This window comes from Tamandua tetradactyla, chromosome 8, assembly GCF_023851605.1.
Source record: "Tamandua tetradactyla isolate mTamTet1 chromosome 8, mTamTet1.pri, whole genome shotgun sequence".
Lineage (NCBI taxonomy): Eukaryota > Metazoa > Chordata > Mammalia > Pilosa > Myrmecophagidae > Tamandua > Tamandua tetradactyla.
The window spans coordinates 34,473,139-34,485,172 of record NC_135334.1 but is presented as its reverse complement, the minus strand read 5'-3'; the positions used below and the strand labels follow the sequence as shown (position 1 = coordinate 34,485,172).

General features: G+C 37.1%; 1 pseudogene; it reads left to right on the top strand.

The window, feature by feature from the left end:
* Window positions 1-1,380: 1,380 nt before the first annotated feature.
* On the top strand, window positions 1,381-2,836 carry LOC143645055 (coiled-coil domain-containing protein 127-like; annotated as a pseudogene).
* Window positions 2,837-12,034: the final 9,198 nt, after the last annotated feature.

Sequence of the window (12,034 nt, the reverse complement as noted above, 5' to 3'; positions counted from 1 at the left end):
TTCCAGAAATATACAGCCTCCAGATGGTTCCTAGGCCAGATAAGTCCTGAAACCCAGGGGCCAGTCTCTCTAGCAACTAGTTCCATCCCCCATCCCATATTGTTGACACCACTTTCCAACATAAAAAAGTTAGAATGGACCTAGTCCAAATACCCCTAAAGACTGGGAGAAACATCAAAAGAGAAGATGAAGTTACAGAGAGAAGATAGTTAATCCTACAAATAAGTATGACTGCTGAATCATTATATTGATATTTCTCTTAGTCTCCAGTATCTTGGAGCAGCTAGAAGAAAAAACTAAAACTGCAGAACTGTAACACATACCAAACTCTGAAATCTGTTCTATAACTATTTGTTACAATGCACTTCAAAATTTATTGTTTTTGTACATACATCATATTTCACAGTAAAAAAAAATGTTTTTTTAAAAAAAATCTATACATCTGATCCCACTCTCAGAAATACTAGTTCACTCTCGCTGATAAACCCAGGAACCTGGATTTTCTTATGCAGATAATTCTTATGCAGGTGATAAAAGCCACATTTTGAGAAACACAGCTCCAGGCGATTGTACACCATATGGAGATTGTAGGAAAACCTCCAAAGAGCCATTTTACCCATGTAAAATAATTAAACAGTAATTAAGAATTAATAGAGGGGAAAAACATTTTGACTGGTATAGATCACAGCCTTTGTGCCCAACAGCATTTCTCTCATTTTGTGAAGTTTGCTTCTTGAAACCACATCTATTTGTTTTCCAGATGTGCAAATAATGGGCTGACCAGACATCTGCATGGTGGTTAGAGCAAGCCTCCTCCCTCCAAGGTGTGAAAGGTTTGCTTGTTTTGTTCTTCTTCTCTGGCATGGAGGTCATCTGTCACATTTCTCATTTCAGAAGGGCTTTGGAGCAAATCATTTGGTTCAGAGTGTTCAAGCCAGGTTTCCCTCATGTGAGCCTCTCCACTGACATCGAATTTGTGCAGTTGACTACGGCAAGGTTGGAATGCAGTCAAAAAAAAAAATCTCTGCCCAGATTAAAGACAGGACCACCTGCTTCCAGGAGAAAAGGGTTGGAGTATTTCAAATAAGATATCCTTTCATACCTTGACATTCAGAAGATTCCTTTCAGTATCACCCAGGATAGAAATTGTTATTTGGTCATTTGGCATGAACTTTCTTCTTGTGATGCTTTCTTCAAGCATGTTAATATCTTATTTGTGTGTGTGAACTTGGTGTAGTCCAAGAAAAAAGATCTATTCATTTGTCAAGCAGGATTTATAATGAAGGTTGTTCTATAGTTGGAGCCACATAGATTCTTCACATAGATAAGTGAAGATTATACATGTAGCATTATTTATAGAGAGGACATACACTAAATTTAAATTGAATTTTAAGATAGAGTATACACTCTCTATTCTCTTTACCCACAGTTGACTTCAGAGCCCAAAGAACTTCTGTCTTTTCTCTCCCCACTGCTCAAAATCCTTTGCTTTCTAAGGTAGTCAGAAGTATCTTTCCGGAGATGCAGCAGGCAGAGGCCACAGCGCTCCTGACCCAGAGGTATATATCTCCATGAATAACTTAAATGGTCTCCAAAATTGGAATATCCAGCCTAGTTTCAGTGCTGATGGGAGTAATGGGAGCACATGGAATTGTGCCCTGTTGGTTCTGATGCTAGGAATGGCTGCTTTTTCCCAAGGCACAAAATAGGAACCTCCTCCTCCTTTAGGCTAAAAAGCAAGCTTGAAAGTCTAGCAGTGTCATAATGAGATTCAAATATTTACAAATCAGCCATATCCATTTATGCGATGGGAATCTGGGGCCCTTAGCTTCCCTGTCTATGTTCCAATAAAAGGGACCTCTGGTCCAGGGTAAAGCTGCTGCCAGGATTTGAGTGAACTTGCAGCCTCTGTCTCAGCTAGAGCATCAGTGACTGGACAATACTTGTCTTCTGAGCATACACAGCCCTTAACTAGTTTTAATATAAGAATTTTGCATATTATACAGTTTCATAAAAAATGTTATCTTTTGGTATTTCTGAGGTCTTAAGCTTTTATTGTAATACTATTCTTACTTGCTCTGTGTTGTCTTTAAGTAAAGATTAAAGAACTTAAGCTCTGACTTTTTATTATGCATAGTTTTATCTCCCCTTTTATTCATATCAGGTTGGATTTTGTCTAGGGAGTCTCAAAAAGAAATAGAAAAAGATAAGGAAGCATATCATCAGAGAACAGCTGCTTTCCGAATGGATCTTGGAGCCAAGTATCATGCCCTGATCTCAGTAAATCGCCACACTGTCACTCAGTTGTCTTTAGAATTTGAAAAGGAACAAAACAGAACTACTAGTTTTTAAGAAGCCCTTATCTCTCGGGGTCACAAGTTGGTAGAAGAAAAGAAGCTTCTGGAACAGGAACAGGTACAGGTTATGCAAGAAAAGAGACAGTTACAGCCTTTAAGGAGTCATACCAGAGCTGCCTGGAAAAGGAAGAAGACTGGCAAAAGAGAGCCAAGTTTTGCTGAAAGAGTTTGAAGATGCTCTTACAGAAAGACAGAATATTTACAGCAGTCTGATTCTCCCTTAAAACAAGCAGCTGGAAATAGAGAAGAGCTTACTGGTTTGAGCATCCATTGACCCAGCTGCCACTGAACTAGAGATGGCAGCTGTTTAACTGACATATTTAAACATGATACATGTTGTGGTGATGTCTGGAATACTAACAAATGCCAGAATGGGAGACTCATGGTTATACCTGAAATATTGGGAACTAATTGTTGAACTGAAAAAGTTTAAGAGAGTAGAGAAACCATATTCGAAAAGCAAGGCAAAAATGAAATAGAACTTCCTTTACTGGCTCAAGGCCAGACTATCATTTGACATTGTGATAGATTATTCAGTGTTTTCTCCATCTCTCCTGCATGTGCTACCTGTGTGGTGGCTATATATAAGCACCATTGAGCAGAGTGCTGTTCCACTCTTACCGCCTGCTGTGGATTGACTGTGTACTGTTTTTTCTAAGAAGTACTGTTAGGCCTCTGGGAGACAGGGTTTCCTTCTTTGTACTCTAGCTATTAAGGATACAGATTCTCTGAATGATATTTAGGTTTAGTTAAAACCTCAAGTTTTAGCTCAAGGATAAAAAACGTTCTTAAAAAAGGACAAATACAGAAAAAAATTAAAAAATAAAAATAAAAGAACCAAAAAATTTTAAAAAGGTGTCTTTCCAATAATAATAATAATAATACCTCTAAGCTATAGCATATTGGTATCTGCAAATTATTTAGCACTGAGTTTTTCTCTCAGCAAAGTATTTTCCTCACCCCTTACTATACCTTATAAATGTTTGGAAAGGCGACTAGGAAACTAATCAATTTTAGGGCATCCAGACTGCTGGTTTGAAAGGATGTATAGACCCTAGAAAAGCCATGTTTTAATCATAATCCCATTTCATAAAAGCAGAATAATCCCTATTCAATATTGTATGTTTGAATCTGTAATTAGATCATCTCCTTGGAGATGTAACTGAATCAAGGTGGTTGTTAAGCTGGATTAGGGGAGATGTGTCCTCACCCATTTGGGTGGGTCTTGATTGGTTTACTGGAGTCCTATAAAAGAGGAAACATTTTGGAGAATGAGAGATCTCTGAGAGAGCAGAGAATGACATAACCATGAGAAAAAGAGTCTACCAGCCAGCAAACTTTGGAGATGAAGAAGGAAAATGCCTCCTGCGGAGCTTCATGAAACAGGAAGCCAGGAGAGAAAGCTAGCAGATGATACCATGTTCACCATGTGCCCTTCCAGCTGAGAGAGAAACCCTGACTATGTTTGCCATGTGCCTTCTCACTTGAGAGAGAAACCCTGAACGTCATTGGCTTTCTCAAACCAAGGTATCCTTCTCTGGATGCCTTTGATTTGACATTTCTATAGACTTGCTTTAATTGGGACATTTTCTTGGCCTTAGAACTGTAAACTTGCAACTTATTAAATTCCCCTTTTAAAAAGCCATTCCATTCCTGGTATATTGAATCTGGCGGCTAGCAAACTAGAACACAGACCAAAAAGGAGTTGTCAGTCAGGTGTGGGGAAATCTACTCCATATATTTATTACCTACTCTCTACCATGGGAAGCTGACCCTTATAGACTGCATCACTTGGGCTCCTTTTGTTTCTTTGGTCTCCTCTTATGTTCAGCAATGCGAGACCTGGAGAAGACTGGAGGGCAGAAGAGAGAATAAAGGTACTTTTACCTGGCTCCTACCTATAGGACTGCAGATTAAATATCTGTGTCATTTTATCACAGCACCACAGCTCCTATCAGGTATCCCTCTCCTACAGCCATCCTCTCATGATGACAGCAAATAACTGCCCCTGGCCTTATTACTTATTACACGTCTAGGGAGAGTAATGGTTCCCAGCTGTTACTAGCCCTGGAGTATTTCAACTTCCTTCCACGTTTTCCCTTGACCTTGCCCATACTTTGTAAATAGCACACTCATTAAAAAACTCTCCCATATGACACTTATTTGAGTATGCCATGAGTACTATTTGCTGGAACCTTGCCTGATAAAGAGGGGAAACTTAAACAGGCCATATTTAGTGATATTGGACTTTCCCGTAATTTTGGTGTATGGAGGCTAGAACTAGCCTTAATTAAACTTCAGAAGTTCTCAAATAAGATAATAAATAAGGCAGATATGATATATTCTATACCCCCAATAAAGACCTTCTCTCGAAATTCTCAATCACAAAAATTATTCAAATGCTACACAAAAATATGCCTCAGTAAATTACTTAAAAAGTAGAAACAGCACAGAGAACATTCTCTGACCATCAATGCTATAAGAGTAGAAACTAATTACAAAATAAAAAAATAAAAGTCTCCATTCTTCCTGAAAAGTGTAAAACTTTTATGTAGGTAAATCTTTGATCAAAAAGATATAAAAATAGGGTGTGACATCATCAACATTACGATGTCAGACATCCCCAAGAAAAGTTTCCCCAGAAACAACTAATAAAAGGACAATTCACATTTGCTTGGAACCCTGGAGGACAGCAGGACTGGGGAACGGCTCCATAAACACTGAACCGAACAACAACAAAAACACCAAAAAATTAGGTAAGAGATCTGCAACCTGGACCTGCCAGTTGGGACCACTCCCCCTCACTCACTCGCTCCCAGGCAGCTCAGGAAACACAGAGGCAACACAGCCTGGGGACCTCATGCAGTAGATTCAAACCATAGAGCCTCACACAGCAGTTAAGTTAGAACCCCACATATATCCAGGCACAGGGACCCAAGTACACAGAGACACAGGGCAGAACCAAGTGGCTAATGAGGAAGTGCATACAAAAGGGGCCCAAGGAAATAAAAAAGACCAAGGTAGAATTGCTGGCAAAAGGTACATATACTCAACCCAGTCTCTGATTGTTGCATTACCTAAAGGAAAAAAATGGACCTTTTTGAACATCAACATACACTAATGGGGAAGTGAGGCAGAAAAGATTTATAGGAGGAAAAAAAAGGGTGGGGGTAGGTAGGGTGGAAACTGAACTTCTTTAAGTTAGGATATATATATATCTATATCAAGTATAATGAAAAGGTGGAACTGAGTGAGGGAGAAAAGTTAAATAAATCATGGGAGATGGGGAAAAAATTCTGCACAAAAACAGAACAGGGCGGGCCATCGTGGCTTAGCAGGCAGAGTTCTCGCCTGCCATGCCAGAGACCCAGGTTTGATTCCTGGTGCCTGCCCGTGCAAAAAAAAAGAAAAAGAAAAAAAACAGAAACAGATCCCACAGAAGGAACAGAGGAAAGGAAGTTTTCTCCTGGAGGTAAAACAATTGCACATAAAAGAGCAATCTTAAAACTTGCACCACATATCCAGGGTAAGAATCAGGTGAAGACCTCAGATAATTGGAACAATTAAAGACAGGCTACTTTAAAGATCCAGTATAAGTCAGACCAAGTATCAAAAAAGAGGCTTAACACAAAGTCAATCTGAAATAAAACCAGGGAAAGATACCTTGGTTTGAAAAGGCCGATGATATTCAGTGTTTCTCTCCCAGCTGGAAGGGCACATGGTGAACATGATGGCATCTCCTAGCTTTCTCTCCAGGCCTCTTGCTTCATGAAGCTTCACAGCAGGCATTTTCCTTCATCTCCAAAGGTTGCAGGCTGGTGGACTCTGTGCTTCTCCCATCATTCTGTCATGGTTCTGAGGCTCTCTCCTCATTCTCAAAAGGAAATCTTTCCAAAATGTCTCCTTTTTTATAGGATTCCAGGAACTAATCAAGACTTACATAGAATGGGTGGTGACACGTCTCCATCTAAACAAGGTTAATACCCACAACTGATCAAGTCACATCTCTGTGTAGATAAAACTAATCAAGTTTCCAACCTATAGTGCTGAATAGGGATTAGAAGAAACCGTTGCTCCCACAAGATTAATTTGGATTAAAAGATGGCTTTTCTAGGGTGCATATATCTTTTCAAACTAGCATATTCCCCAACATGTTAAAAGGCATATATGAATAACTCACTGCTATCAACATACTCAATAGTAAAAAACTGAGAGCTTCCCCTCTAATATCTGGAACAAGACAAAGATGCCCGCTGTCACCACTGTTATTCAACACTTTTACTAGAAGTTCTAACCAGAGCTGTTAGGCAAGAAAAAGAAATGAAATGCATCCAAATTGGAAAGGAAGAAGTAAAACTTTCACTGTTTGCAGATGGCATTATTCTATATAGAGAAAGTCCCAGAAAGTCCACAACAAATCTCCTAGAGCTATTAAACAAATTCAGCAAAGTAGCAATATACAAGATCAATGTGTAAAAATCAATAGTGTTTCCATACACAGTAATGAGCAATCGGAGGATAAAATTAAGAAAAAAATTCCATTTACAACAGCAATTAAAAAATCAAATATTTAGGAATAAATCTAACCAGGAATATGAAGGACTTGTACTCAGAAAACTACAAAACTTTGCTAAAAGAAATCATTGAAGACCTAAATAAATGGAAAGACATTCCATGCTCATGGATCGAAAGACTATTATTAAGATGTCAATTCTGTCCAAAGTGATTTACAGTTTCAGTGCAGTCCCAAATTTCAACAGTCTTCTTTGCAGAAATGGAAAAGTCAATTATCGAATTTATTTGGAAGGGTAAGGGGCTCAAAATAGCCAAAACCATCTTGGAAAAGAAGAATGGAGTTGAAGGATTCACATTTCCTGACTTAATACTCAAAATGGATCAAAGACCCAAAATACGAACCAGGGCTATAAAATTCCTAGATGAAAACATAGGGAAGTATTTCAGGACCTTATGTTAGGCAATAGTTTCTTAAGACATTACATCCAAAGCAAAGCAACATTTGAAAATATGGATAAATGGGGCCTCAGTAAAATATAAATTTTTTTATCAGTGGGCTTTATCATGAAAGTGAAAAGACATCTTCCTCAATGGGAGAAAATATTTTGAAACCATATTTCTGATAAGGGTTTAATATCCAGAATATATAAAGAAGGCCAACAACTCCACAATAAAAAGACAAAAAACTAATTTAAAAAATGGACAAAAGATTTGAATAGACATTTCTCCAAAGAAGATTTAAAGTGGCCAATATGCACATGAAAAGTTGCTCAACATCCTTAGCTATTAGGAAATGTGTAGTTGAAACCACAGTAAGGTACCGTTTCATACATTAGAATGGCACTACGAAAAAAAAACAGAAAATTTAAGTGATGGAGAGGATATGGAGAAATAGGAACATGCTTTCATTCTTGGTGGGGATGTAAATGGTGCAGCCCCTATTGAAGACAGTTTTTGGAAAGTTAAATATTGAATTATCATATAGTCCTCTTCTAGTTATATAACCAAAAGATTTGAAAGCGAGGACTTAAACAGGTATTTGCACACCAATGTTCATGGTGGCATTATTCACAATTTCCAAAAAGATGGAAGCAACCAAGTGTCCATCAACCAATGAATGGATAAATAAAATGTGGTATATACATAACAAAGGAATATTATTCAGCCATAAAAAGGAATGAAGTTCCAATATATGCAACGACATGGATGAATCTTGAAGACTTCATGTTGCATTAATAAACCAGACACAAAAGGACAAATATTGTATGATCTGCTTTATATGAAATAATTAGAATAAGCAAAACTCATGGAGTTAATAGTTTACCAGGGGCAGGTATGCATGAAGGGAATGGAGAGTTAATTTTTAAGTTGTACAGTTTCTATTTGGGTTTTGCTAACTGATGATGTTGATGGTTAGATAACATTGTGAATGCTATTAACAGCACTATATTATAAATGTGAGTGATTAAAAGGAAAAATTTTAGGTTGTATATGCTACTAGAATAAATTTTTTAAAAATATAGCACTATATGATAAACACTATTATAAATGATGGAGTACAGTTAATAGCATATGTCATGGTTAGGGACAGGTGTCAACTTGGCCAAGTTGTGGTACCTGTTCATCTGATTGGGCAAGCGCTGGCCTGTCTGTTGCAATGAGGACATTTCATAGGATTAGGTCATGATCACGTCAGCTACATCCACAGCTGATTCCATTTGTAATCAGCCAAAGGGGAGTGTCTTCTGCAATTAGTGATGCTAAATCCAATCATGGGAAGCCTTTTAAGGAGGACTCAGAGGAGACAGGTTCCATTCCTGCTTTGGCTGGTGAGCCTCTCCTGTGGAGTTCATCCAGGCCATCCATTGGAGTCATCGGCTTCGGAGCCTGCCCTGTGGATTTTGGACTCTGCATTCCTACGGTCACGTGAGACACTTTCATAAATTTTATATTTGCAAGTGTTCCCTGTTGATTCTGTTTCTCTAGAGAACCCTAACTAATACAGCATAATTATAAAAATGTTCTTTCATGAACTGTAACAAATGTACCACACTAATGTAAGGTGTTAATAAGATGGTATATGAGAACCCTGTATTATTTATGATTTTGTTGTAAACCTACAACTTCTCCAATAAAATAATATAAAATACACAAATAGAAGTTGCCAGATTTCTTTAAAATAATCATAATGAAAACATAACTCTATCAGAATCATAAAGAGGGCTTAAGGGAAAATTGAAAACATTAATATAAAAGAAAAATGAAATAAATATATTAAGCATCTGGTGCAAAAAGAAATCAGAAGGAAGGATATTAATAAGTTAGAACATAGAAAAACAGCATGAATAAATACATCCTATAGTTAATTCATGGGGGTGGGGGAGGTGACAAACTACTAACTGAATCAAGTGAAAATGGGAGAAATTACAGAAGTATAAAATAAGAAATAAGAAAAAATATCCATAGGAAAATACAATGAAAGAAAAGAATCACAAAACTCTGCAAACAATTATGAAAATCTTCATAAAATGGATAATATTCTAAGGTACATCATGTGATTCTAGAAGAGGCAAAATATATAATCATAGTCCCATAGAAGAAATGAATATTTGTCAAAGAGCTAACCCCCACAGTTGACCAAAAAGAAAATCAGGCCCAGATTGCTTCATGAAAGAAGTTTATTATCCCTTTAAAAACCAGATGATTCCAATGGTATTTAACTATCATAAAGCTGTAGTACTGGAGATTGAGGAGGAAAACCTCTGAATTATTTTTATGGGAAGAGTGTAACATTGATACTAAAACCTGACAAGGATTGCAGGTAAGTAAATCTACAAACATTCTCATCTATGAACATCAATGCAAAAATCCTGATAAAATATCATGACATCAAAAGAAAGACCTAGTATGGCCAGGTGAACTTCACCTGAAAAATTAAAAGCTACTTCAACATTAAAACATCTATTAATATAATTGATCATATTATAGATATAAGGACAAATAACTACACTTAGATAATTGGGTACTGTTCTAGTTTGCTAGCTGCCAGAATGCAATATACCAGTAATGGCACAGTTTTTAAAAAGAGGAATTTAATAAATTGCTAGTTTACAGTTCTAAGCTGTGGAAATGTCCAAATTAAAGCAAGTCTATAGAAATGTCCAATCTAAGGCATCCAGGGACAGATACCTTGGTTCAAGAAGGTCAATATGGTTCAGGGTTTCTCTCTCAACTGGAAAGGCACATGGCAAACATGGTGATATCTGCTAGCTTTCTCTTCAGGCTTCTGGTTTCATGAAGCTCTCCTGGGACTATTCCTTACTCATCTCCAAAGGTCTTTGGTTGCATGGGCTCTGGCTCTCATCATTCTTGTGACTCTGCTGTGTTGCTCAAGCTTTCTCCAAAATGCTTCCTCTTTTAAAGGATTCCAGTAAACTAATCAACACCCACCTGGAATGGGTGGAGTCACATCTCCCTCTAATGAAAGGATAATACCCACAAGTGGGCGAGTCACATTTTCATGGAGATAACCTAATCAAATTTCCAACCTACATTACTAAACAGGGTTTAAAAGAAACAGTTGTTCCTACAAGATTGATTAGGATTAAAACATGGCTTTTCTAGGGTACATAAATTCTTTCAAACCAGCACAGGTACTAAAACAGCATTTTACAAAATTTAAAGTTATTTTTCAGACAAAACTCAGTAAAACAGGAATAGATTAGACAATTTGATAAAATTTCAATCATTTCAAATTTTTTTTTTTAATTTCAATCATTTCAGCCTCAAAGGTAGGAGTCTGGTTAATGGGAAATACTAGAGTTATTTCTATTCAAATCAGGAATAAGACAAAGATATTCACTATATTTACTACTATTTTCTGGGGTTATTGGCTAACTAAAATAGACAAGAGAATGAAATTAGAGTTATAAAAATTATAAATGAGATAAAACTATCCTTATTTGCATATGAAGAGACTAGATAAGTAGAAATATCAAAAGAACTCTTTGGAAATCTATTAAAAAATAAAAGAATTCTAGGAATATATCCAAAAGTATTAAAAACAGGAACTCAAGCAGATACTTGTACATCAGTGTTTATATAGCATTATTTACAATAGCCAAAAGGTGGAACATCACATTCATCAACAGATGAATGGAAAAGCAAAATGTGGTATATCCATGTTCATTTACTAAATCTGCTGGAATACAATATATCATGAATGGGTTGGCTTTTACAATGGGGATTTATTAGCTTACAAATGTACAGTTCTAAGGCCATGAAAATGTCCAAATTAAGGCATCAAGAAGAAAATACCTTCTCTGAAGAAAGGCTGCTGGCATCTGAGGTTCCTCTGTCAGATGGCTAGGCACATAGCCAGTGTCTGCTGGTCCTTTGGTCCCAAGTTTCATTGCTTTGAGTTCTTGGTTCCAGTGGGCTCCTCTCTGAGCTTCTTGGATCCTCTCTTAGCTTCTCCAGGACTTTTCTCTCTCTAAGCTCTCTCAGCCTTTTCTGTCTTTATCCTTTCATAAAGAACTCCAGTAAAAAGTTGAAGACCCACCATGAATGAGATGGGCCATATCTCAAACTGAAATAACCTAACTAAAAGGTCCCACCTGCAATAGATTCACACACACAGAGTGGATAAAAGACCATGGCCTTGGATGGTGCAACACTGGCTCAATGGCAGAATTCTCACCTGCCATGCCAGAGACCTGGGTTCGATTCCCAGAGCCTACCCATGTCAAAAAAAAAAGAAAGACCATGGCCTTTTCTGGGGTTACATAACAGCTTCAAATCAGCATACCATATATGGGATATTACTCAGCCAGAAAAAGGAATGAAGTTCTAATACAGGTTACAACATTGATAAACCTTGAAAACATTATGCTAAGTGACATAAGCCTGACACAAAATACCAAGTATTGTATGATTCCACTTATATGAAATATCTAGAATAAACACATTTACAGACACAGAAAATAGACTGCAGATTACCAAGAGCTAGGAGGTGGGAAATGGGGAGTTATTGCTCAATAGGTAAAGAGTTTCTATTTGGGGCAATGAAAATGTTTTGATAATTGATGGTGCTGATAGTAGCATAACATTGTAACTATAATTAATAGCACTGAATGGTACACTAAAAAATGGTCAAAATGTCA